General features: G+C 38.4%; 1 protein-coding gene across 1 annotated transcript in view; it reads left to right on the top strand.

Moving 5' to 3' along the window:
• The window catches only part of ttc16 (tetratricopeptide repeat domain 16), an 85,904-nt gene that overhangs the window by 24,267 nt on the left and 52,639 nt on the right, over positions 1 to 8,998 (top strand). The window lies entirely within an intron of this gene.

Below are 8,998 nucleotides of genomic sequence, written 5' to 3'. Positions count from 1 at the left end.
TTCTCGATCTATTGACCGCATTCAATGCTGAGTCAAAGTGTTTCCTGATTCCTGACGCACCATTGGGCTCACAGAGAGTTCTTTGACATGTATTTTTCTTAAACTGGTCAGTCTGGATGGTCCTGTGTTGTCTTAGACATTTCTCATGGATGAATTGATGCTCAGCAGTGGCTAGAAACAGCGGTCTCTTCAGGGTTACTGACAATATTGTCATTACAAATAACCCTCTTCATGGATTTAAATGATTCGTTCTGAGTGAGTTTACAATAAACAAATCTCCAATTCAAATAATCCATTCAGAGTAGGTCTCCAGTAATTGATTCACAGATTCAGATACACTGCTTAGAGTGAGTCTCTAGTAATAAACTCACTGATTTAAAAGATTCATTCAGAATGAGTCTCCAGTAATAAACTTGCTGATTAAAATGATTCATTCAAAGTGATTCTCTTGTAATCAACTCTTGACTCAAATGATTTGTTTAGAGTGAGTCACCAGTAATATTGATTCAAATGATTCATTCAGAGTGAGTCTCCAGTAATTAACTCACACTGATTGAAATGATTCGTTCAGAGTGAGTCTCCAGAAATAAACTCACTGATTTAATAATATGTTCTGAGGGAATATCCAGTTATAAACTCACTGATTCAAATGATTCGTTCAAGGGGAATATCCAGTAATAAACTCACTTATTCAAATGATTCATTCAGAGTGAGTCTCCAGTAATAAACTCACTGATTTAATATTACGTTCAGAGGGAATATCCAGTAATAAACTCACTGATTTAATATGTTCAGAGGGAATATCCAGTAATAAACTCACTGATTTAAATAATTCATTCAGAGTGAGTCTCCAGTAATAAACTAATTGATTCAAACGATTCATTCAGATTGAGGCTCCAATAATAAACTTACTGATTCAAATAATCTGTTGAAAGTGAATTTACAGTAATAAACTTATTTATTCAAATCACCCTTTGAGAGTGAGTCTCTAACAAAAAAACTCACTGATCCAAATGATTTTTTCTGAGTAGGTTTCCAGTAATAAATTCATTGATTCAAATGATTAGTTCAGAGTGAGTCTCCAGTAATCAACTTACTGATTCAAACGACTCGTTTCAAGCGAGTCTCCAGTAATAAGCTAATTGATTCAAATGATTAATTCTGAGTGAATTTTCAGTAATAAACGCACTGAGTCCAATGATTAGTTCAGAGTGAATATCCAGTAATAAACTTACTGATTCAAATGATTCGTTCAGAGTGAGTCTCCAGTGATAAACTTACTGATTCAAACGATTCGTTCAGAGTGAATATCCAGTAATACACTCACTGATTCAAATGATTCGTTCAGAGTGAGTCTCTTGTAATAAATCTCAGTGATTTAAATGATTCGTTCAAAGTGAATTTCCTGTAATAAACTCACCAATTCAACTGATCCGTTCAGAGTGAGTATTTAATAATAAACTCATTAATTCAAACGATCCATTCAGAGTGAGTTTAAACTCAATGATTGAAAGGATTTATTCCGAGTGAGTCTCCAGGAATAAACTCCCTGATTCAAATGATCCATTTAGAGTGAGTTTGTACTAAGAAAACGCTCAAACAAATTCAAATGTTTCCGATTCAATGATCCAATCGGGTAGGTTTAATTTCAAAACTAAACATAACATCGTAGTAACATCAATTACTGATTACATAGTGTTCTTCTTAGGGTCAACACATTTTTTAACACATTTTATTAACTGTATGGTGAATTTTGATAATGCCTGTTTGGTGAACTTCTCGATCTATTGAACTCCATACTCCAAGTCAATGCTGTGTCAAAGTGTTTTCCGATTCCTGACGCACCATTGGGCTCACAGAGAGTTCTTTGAAATGTATTTTTCTTAAACCGGTCAGTCTGGACGGCGGTGGGTTGAGTCTCAGACATTTCTCATGGGTGAATCGATCCTCAGCAGTGGCTATAGAAACAGCTGTCTCTTCAGGGTTATTGACATTGGCCTGGTGAAAGCACCTGTATGCGTCACTACAAATCTGTGTTTGACGTGAATGTGGTTCTGAGGGTAGAAACATACCAATGGTTAAGGTAAGGTGTAGGCTTAAGATGTTGTGTTAGAGACTCTTGCGTAGACCTGGACCAGATGTACTGATAGAACCGATTAAGCGAGGGAAGGAAAAACCCAAGAACAAATTCTCACTTGTATCGCTCGCATTTCATGTGGCTCTTAAATCTGTTATTGCATGACGCTGAAACACTTTAGCATTTAAAATGTCCATTTACATTCCTAAGTCTAATTTAGTACAAAGAATTTAAAGGGAGATTAGATGTATTGAATACATTAAAACCTTTAACAGGGTCAAAATATGGCTTTTATATTACAACCCCAACTCAGAAAACGTTGGGAGAGTATGGAAAACGCAAATAGGAAATACTTTGACTTGTATTTCATTGCAGATAATACAACAAACATTATTAATTAATTATTATTATTATTTATATATTTTTTTTCTAAATAAACATAAATTCCAACTTTGGTTTATGTTAGAGCATTTATCACTTTGTAATTAATTATCTGATAATTGTATAAAATAATCCCAAAAGGCAACAGACTGTGTAAAGCCACAAAAACAAAACAAAAAATATGATGTATATGCCGAGTTCAGCAGCTAATCAGCCGGAATCAGCTGAGCTGACAAGACGGCGAGCAGCGAGACCTAGCTGTCACTCAAGTGGCCACGCCCTTAACCACTTAAACTCTGCTGCTATTTGGGGATTTCCGCCTGGATTTTGCCTACCCAAATTTAAAAGCTTCCAAAATCTACATAAAAATTTGGTATCATTTTAAAGAAAACCCTTTGAATTTTCATAAAACACTATTGAAAGTGTTTAAAATAACTGCATATGTTGTCTGTGTTATAATAAACACCTAAAAAAAGAGGCGCTTTTTGTATTTTTTTTTTATAAACTCAAATTTGAAAGTGTACCTTTTAGGTTCTCTGTGGTTTAGTGTGCTGTAATTAATTTTGGTGGTTCCTGCACATGTCTGTAATCATAGGAAAAAAGAAAAAGGTCTCTACCATAATCTATGCAAAAGTTATTGCATTCCAACTGATGAGAGGTGCTGTACAAGCCACAGGGACCAATCCTTGTTTACATATTTCACTATTCTTTTGTTTGATCAAACATAATTCACTGTGTTTGGACCACGTCAGACATATAAAAGGATTACTTATGCACATCATCTCAAAAACAGAGGAGAAATGGCCTTTAAGCGCACAGCATAAGGTAAGAGATGACAGCTGTCTGTGCTATCTGGGGCTGCTTATTGATCATAAATGTATTGTTTACATTTCTGCACCATGGAAACACCACAATTCATTCAACAACTGTTTGGCATATGAATATAATTCAGTAAAAAGAATGCTAGAACTGTATGAGCACCGGCAAGAGCTTTCATTTGAGCTATAACTTGTACATGTGTCATATGAAAGTTTGAACCAATGAACCAATGTAAAATACCTAACTCAGGTATCCAAAATACTGTGTATTTAAGCTAGCCCTTTAAATCTGAAAGCGAAAGTCGTTGACGCCCGTTACCGGGTCCGCAGAGTTTAAGTGGTTTTAATTATGCAGACTTAATATAACTTAATATAAACAAAACGGAGGAGTTATAAACAAATTCACCCACTCACAGTTGTCATGCAGGGCAATATTAGCTGTATACACCAAAATTGTTGTTTGTAACAGGCTGTAAACACCGTTTTTCTGCTGTAAGGTCGGCCATTTTAACAGTGGTGTCAATAGAAATTTGCTCTATTATGGAGCCAGGATTAGCAGAATGAACTGCAGTTTTAGTTACTTCAGTATTAGCTTCACGAGGCAGAGCAGGATGTTGCCGCTTGATTTAATCATGTTATTATCTAAAATGTCAATTTACATCACTTAGACTAATTAGCACGGCAAAAAATGCTGTTCTTACTTAGAGTTTTTGTCTTGTTTCTAGCCCAAACATTCAGTCTTAAATCAAGAAGCATTCCCAGCTAGCAAAATTCATGTGGCTCAAATCGCATGGAATGATGGGACTTGGGCAGTCCGCTCCTGTTTGCCAGATCTGGGCCACAATTAAGCCATAGCAATATCAAATATCAGCCAGAATTCAACCAAATGAACCAGAACTGACCCTATTCTGGGCCACAGTTTGCTTTTTTTCTGGCCCAGATCTGGCCCACACCAGACACTTACTTCTGGACCACATACTGAATGGAATGAGGGCTCTAGGGTGGTCCGCTCCTGTTTGTCAGATCTGGGCCACAAATAAGCCAAAGCAATACCACATATGAGCCAGAATTCAACCAAATGAACCAGAACTGACCCTATTCTGGGCCACAGTTTGCTTTTTATTCTGGCCCAAATCTGGCCTATTACTTCTAATAATGGACCAAACATTGGTAAACATCAGTGAATTATATTATTTCATCACAGGTTGTGCCTCACTTAATTTTGCTTGCTGTAATGAACAAACTTTTCAAGCAAAGTTCTTAAAAGTTACAGCAGCCAAAAAGAAAATTGATATGAAGAGGTTCAGAGCTATGAGCCCAACTAAAGCAAACACTTTTCTCCATGATGGTGACTTTAGTCTATGTGGTCCACATATGTTTTAAAATAACTGGGCCACATTTGCCATATTTTCTCTGAGTCACATTAGGCTCACAGCCGTAATAGCGGCTTTTAGTTTACTGTGCCAAATATTTGCCAAAAGTGGCCCGCATATGTCTTAAGATAACTGGGCCACGTTTGCACCTATATGCGAGCCACTTTAAGTTTAGACCCAGATTACCCCTTAAATGACTAAGCCACTATTTTGCCAACTGCAGCCCACATTTGTCTTCTGTCATTTAGGCCAAATTATTCATTTTCCACATGGGCCACATTAGGCTCACATTCATATTACATTTTGCCACAAGTGCCAAATCTTTGCCTTAAATGGCCCATATATGAATTTGAATCCTTGGCCTCCCTTTGCCATTGTACAGGTGGGCCACTTCAGGCTCACATTCATTTTGTCTGGGCCGAAGGAATACCACCAGCAGGGGCGGACTGGGACTAAAAATCAGCCCTGGCACTGTAGCCACACCAGCTCACATTACTACACCGACACAGCCCCATGCACGGACACGCACATTCACTACTTATTTTGGTGTACAGATGGTGAAATAATATCACCATATATGTAATAGATATTTAAACATTTAATGTAGGTGACTGGAACAAAAACAAATTTATATATGTGATCATTCATTCATTTTCTTTGCTTAGTCCCTTTATTAATCTGGGATCACCACAGCGGAATGAACCGCCAACTTGTCCACCATATGTTTTACACAGCAGATGCCCTCCAAAGTGCAACGCACTGTGAAACCCCTATACACACACATTCACATACATGCACTATGGACAATTAAGCCTACCCAATTCACCTACAGCACATGTTTGGACTTGTGAGGGAAACCAGGAGGAAACCCACGCGAACATGCAAACTCCACACAGAAACACCAACTAACCCAGCCAAGGCTCGAAAAAGCATCCTTCTTGCGCCCCTCCGCTGCCCTCTTTCGAGACTATTTCTGTTAATTTTATGCATTTCGCCAGAATTTTACTTTTTTTTTTTTTTGACACTCTAGCCAGATTTTGGGTCAGCCCATCTCGAAACCAGCCGGTCATTTTTGATTGGGCCAATGCTTAACATTTATTATTATTATTACTATTATCATCATCATCATCATCATCATCATCATCATTATCATCATAATACTCACATCTTGCAAGAGATAAAAGCTGCGTGCATGTGAAAACAATACATATTAAAAAATAAAAATTTTTTAAAATAGCTGACTGGCCCACATTTAAAAAATGGTCCGGCCCTTCTGGCATTTGCCAGAATTGCCAGATGGCCAGTCCGCCCCTGACCACCAGTGCTGCATAACTGCCTAAAGTGGCCCACATTTGTATCCTATCTGGGTTTTCTAGACAAGCAAAATTATATTGTTTTGTTGAAAGACTTAATTAAATTGAGTTTTTCCTTAAAACAAGCTGAATAATCTTGTTTCAGGGAGCCATTGGACAATTTAGGTAATTTAGTGACAATATTATGATTATATTATATGTTTAATATTCATTCTTTAATATTGTAGCAATTTTATCATTCATTTTAGCCTGTAAATACTTTGCAAGCATCATATAATCTCCACCGACTTTTATTTCATTAAGTGTCGTGGCATAAAAAGAAAGGAAACACATGTAAATGACGTATTCAATATAAATCAACAGCAAGCAGATGTGACACGGTGACGTGCGAGTTATTAAAATGCAACTCATGAAATGAACCGTAAATGCTCGAGCCTCTGGATGATTTAACCTACATAACGCAAATATGCGCACATTGTCTTGTTTCTGAATTCCGTGGCTTTTTTGATGTGGCTTTCTAAATAAGACTTCACACAGTCCACAGCATGCTGGGAAAGCTCTTATTTAGTTATTTGTAGCTACTGCTGTGGCCGGTCACTCACAGCTGCACTTTTCTCTCAGCTGTTGCACCTGCGGAGGGAACACAAAGGGTGCAGTGTGTGTGCCGAATGCTCCTCACGCCCCGCATTCCCTACAGCCACCCTGTAATGTGACTCTCTAAGACCTTGCATGCTTACTGATGAAGGCACTTTCTTGACCACACTTGCTGTACTGGGATGGTCAAGACTGGAATTAGGGTCACAGCTTAATGTGCAATGTCACTGCTTTCAATTGTAACCCTTTCAACCCAGGCTCATTGTGGCTCATTGTCTGTGTACATTTCTGAAGATGGCGGTTTACACACCTGGAGCTACGTCTGCTTGCAGTTTTTGTTTTTGCACCAGAGTCCATTGTGTACACTTTTTAATGATCTTAAATGTCTCTCGCGCACGCCATTTTTGCATCCTCTTTTTGTGTATATCCACCAGAGGGCGCAAAAAGATACTCTTCAGTCAACCAGCTTGCTGTGACTGAACCGCCCACCCCTTTCCATAAACCTAAAGGGATCTATTTTAACGATCTAGGCACAAAGTCTAAAAAACATTAAAGGCGTGTCCGAATACACTTTTGCTATTTTAAGGATGGAAAAATACGCTCTGTGCCCCGGCAGATGGTCTAACAGGGATGTTGTTATTCTCTTAAAGGGCACCTAGGTTACCCCTTTTTTCAGATTTCAGATTATGTAAAGTTTCAGCTCAAAACACCCATCAGATTTTTCATTATACCCTTTACAAGATGCTGTTTTATACTGATTTCCAGCAGGGGGTGGTTTTGTCGCACTGCGCCTTTAAGACGAGTCTTTCCCGCCTACTGTTTCTACGTGCCTTCCCGCGTGCTTTAATCTCCTCCCTCAGCTGCGTCAGACAACAGACAGACTTAAAGGAAGAAGGTCTCACGTAGCGTTTGTGAGAAATACTACAGTAAGAACTAACCTTTACTAATCAGTATTGTGAAGTTGCATTGATGAGTCACACAGAATATCGTTACAAAGTTTACGCGAGCACCCACACACACACAGAGATACACACGTACACCGCAGCTGACACACACACACACGCAGGCAGGCAAACAGACAGAGCACGCTTAGCTTAGCACTGTTTTTGCACTCAAATGTGACAGGATACAGGCTAACCTCCAGTACTGTGTGGATATCTGTTATGCTAATGTACAAAATAAACCTGATTTAACTTCCACAAACGGGGATTGAAGCGTCTTCTTTTATAATTGTTCTGACACGCGGCTGTGCTAATGAAGTAAAGCTGAAGTAAAACGCTGTAATTAATTACACACATACTCTGTTTTAAAACACTTTAAACATGTGAAACTTACTCTTAATCACATTTGATGATGATTGCTGATCCTAGCGAACAGAACAGACCTTTTATTCCCGGTTGCTTTGCGTATGTCTGTCTGGTCTTGTTGACATATTCACAAGACTACCAGAACATGTTAATGCGCGCAGCTGTCAATCAATTCGGTGGGCGGGGGGACCGCAAAGACCGTAAAGTTGCGGTTGGTCTGAATACCGCTCTAATTGGTCCACCGTTTATATGTTGTTAAATTGAAAAAAAAAGGACTGGGTGTGTTTGTATCACCCCAATATGACGGTCTATACACTATATATACACATATGTTTGTCCAAATAGCTTGAACAGTAGATTTCTCACCATAGGTGCCCTTTAATGAGTTATGGGTGTGCTGTGAGCATAACGTGCATTAAACCAATGGTGCATTTGCTATTTACATGGTGGACTTTGTAAAAGAAAAAAAAAAAAAAAAAACGCTTCACTAACCAGAAAACAGGTAAACAGACCATCTGCAGTGTAAAGATAAAGAATGAGCCTTCTCTATTCGCCCTCTTTACTTTCTCTTTACTTTTACTCTTTTACTTTACTCCTTTTTGTGGATAAGGAAATGGCGTTGTACACTCCACTGAAGACATCCATTAGCCTGCATAATTAATTTTGTTTGTTAAGCACAAAGTTTTTTTTTAAAAAACTATTTCTAAATTCAGTTCTAATATCCAGCAAATTAATAAATGAACAATGATAATGAAGTGTAGTCAAAAAACTGAGTTATACACACGTCCTATTGCCCTATATGGTGATAGATCTCCAAAACCTGACAGGTGAACAAATCTAAACTTTTTTCGTCCGCGACACAGACCAAAGGGGTCCCTCTCCTCACTTTCGTCCACAACACCTCCTCGGGTAACATATTCGATCTGTTACACCATTCTGTTCCAGGACCTTGCAATTTACAAATTAAGCACTTTCTACCAGCTTACATGGCGAGCTACTGAGCAAGCTGGTAAAACCAGAAAAGCCCTCTATAGTGAGGCTAATGAGGTTAATGGTAGCATGAAAAGGAACAGAAGATGTCTGCGACATCATACTGCCCCTTAGCTTTTGTTTACGGACATATTCTAGCCAGGCG

This window comes from Danio rerio, chromosome 5 (genome assembly GCF_049306965.1).
Source record: "Danio rerio strain Tuebingen ecotype United States chromosome 5, GRCz12tu, whole genome shotgun sequence".
Taxonomy (NCBI): Eukaryota; Metazoa; Chordata; class Actinopteri; order Cypriniformes; family Danionidae; genus Danio; species Danio rerio.
The sequence above is the reverse complement of the archived record's forward strand: the minus strand, read 5'-3'. Positions and strand labels throughout refer to the sequence as shown.